The following is a 2,004-nucleotide window of genomic DNA, read 5'->3' as shown; positions in this document are numbered from 1 at the left end:
TTGGAGCCGCCGGAGCGGGGCCGCGGCTGGGCCATCTCAGTGACCCCAATTGGGAGATATAGCTGCACGTTAAAGTAGAAAACATAAAAAGTTTCATTATGTTCAGGGGCTTAAACCCTGCAATTGCGCCCCTGCTTGATAAACACTTCCTTGGCTTCTACCCCTAGGGCAAGGTGAGGGTCGGCTCTGCCCGCAGCCACCCCGTGAGGGGGTTCCTGAGGAAAGGAGTTCGTGGCTTCATCCCGATGGACGCCTCGAGTGTTATTTCTGTGTGAGGGAACCCAAAGCGCACAGCAACTCCAGGCAACAGCGGGGAACAGAATGGGGCTTTGTCTGCAAGATTCAGGCAGTGCCATTTGCTTCGATTCACCCACAAAATCCTTCATTTGGCAGCTCCCAAGGAAAGTGGAAGGGACACTGATAACACCCAGGGCTGCTCACCAGCAGGAAAGGAGCAGGGGTCCAGCAAAAGCTTTGTGGTTTGAGGAAAAGTGCCTGTGCCGACCTGATACATGGAGGGCAATGCTCTGGGGAGCTCTGGCCTCTGCTGCTTTGTGTTTATATCAACGCTCACCACATCTGTAGTGATAGTAATCACAAACACTCGGGTCATTTAGATGGGAAAAAAACCAAAACACAGAAGTATTTTGGTTACTTCTCAGTGCTCGGTGGCTGACGCTGTGCTTTGGGAATATATTAACACCAAAAATTGGAGAATCCTTCCAGGTTTGGGTCTTTCCTCAGCAGAAAGTGAATAATAATGTTAAGCTTAATAATGTTAAGCTTGTTATTTTAGTTACAAGGTGAGCACTTAGGACTGGTCAGAAAATCATCAAAAAGGCACAGGAAAGTGTTTTGTGAAAAAGTCTATTACAGTTACTACAAACTGTCTCTTACATTCACATGCAGAGCACATTCCAGAAGTGTAGCTGCCAGGGAGTAATTTACAACAGGGATCTTCACACTTACCAGCGCTGTAGCCAAACTCTGGCTCAAAATAACAACTGGAAGTAAGATGAGTAAATAAACAGCACAAGGAGCTTTCCAGCCACCGTGGCAGGAAATGTCACTTTGCATTTGTCAGCGGGCAGCTCCTGCTGCTGTTGGTAACCAGGCAATGAGAGGGAGCAGCTGCCACTGAGCTGTGTCCATCAAAGCTGTCTCAAGCAGGCTCTGTGTAGGTTTTGGTCTCTCTGGACCAAACCTCTCAGCTGTGCCATGGTTTCCAGCCTTACCAGCCCCACAGAGTTTCCCCATGAGCCCGAAGAGATCGAAGCAGGGTGGTTGTTTCCCTGAGAGCTCTTCCCAAGCTGCTCCCACTGCCAGGGGCTGACAGGGCAGTGGAGGGAGCGGGCACTGCAGAGCCAGCAGAAGCTCCGGAGTGTTCAGGAGCGCAGCTAGCTGTGGTTTCCTGGCTTCTGTCCTTCTCCTCTGGCTCTGGGAATGTGGAGCAGAGCCCCTCTGCTCCGTGTGGCTGCAGGGCTGTGCCTCTGCCAGGCTCTGGGGTGTGGCAGTGTCAGCCTGGCATCAGTGGCCACTGTCCCCCTGCATTTCGGGGTTTGATGCTTTCTGCTTCTTTTTGTCCTCGTGTGTCCATTAGTGCACAAATGGGACGCCAGTGAGACGCAAAGCTGTGTGTGTTCACACAGGCCTGAGGAGGACCAAATGGGAAAAAAAACCCGAAAAATCACTTTATGCTGCTGGGAAGTGCTACTGTGGGGGCATTTCACTGTCAGTTTGCTGCTGCTTAGCGAGACTCAGTGACTTTGACTGGATAAAACATCGCCAAAAAACGGGAAAAATAGCAGCCACCACGTGGAGATGCCGGGGATTGAACCCGGGACCTCATACATGCAAAGCATGCGCTCTACCGCTGAGCTACATCCCCCTGCCCGTACTGACTCCCCTGCCCACCGGCCAACTCCGTGCTGAGCCGGCCCCGGTACGGGGAGCAGCGGGCGCCGAGCCCCGCCAGCCGCGGCAGCGCTGCGGGGGCCGCTGTGC

The 2,004-nt window shown here is 52.8% G+C and overlaps 1 non-coding gene across 1 annotated transcript; it reads right to left on the bottom strand.

Annotated features, from left to right (window-relative positions):
• Positions 1 to 1,816: 1,816 nt before the first annotated feature.
• On the bottom strand, positions 1,817 to 1,888 carry TRNAA-UGC. Its single transcript has one exon. It is a non-coding gene; the product is annotated as a tRNA-Ala (tRNA).
• Between the last annotated feature and the right edge of the window lie 116 nt (positions 1,889 to 2,004).

Source organism: Geospiza fortis, unplaced genomic scaffold (genome assembly GCF_000277835.1).
Source record: "Geospiza fortis unplaced genomic scaffold, GeoFor_1.0 scaffold145, whole genome shotgun sequence".
In the NCBI taxonomy this organism is placed as follows: domain Eukaryota; kingdom Metazoa; phylum Chordata; class Aves; order Passeriformes; family Thraupidae; genus Geospiza; species Geospiza fortis.
The sequence above is the reverse complement of the archived record's forward strand: the minus strand, read 5'-3'. Positions and strand labels throughout refer to the sequence as shown.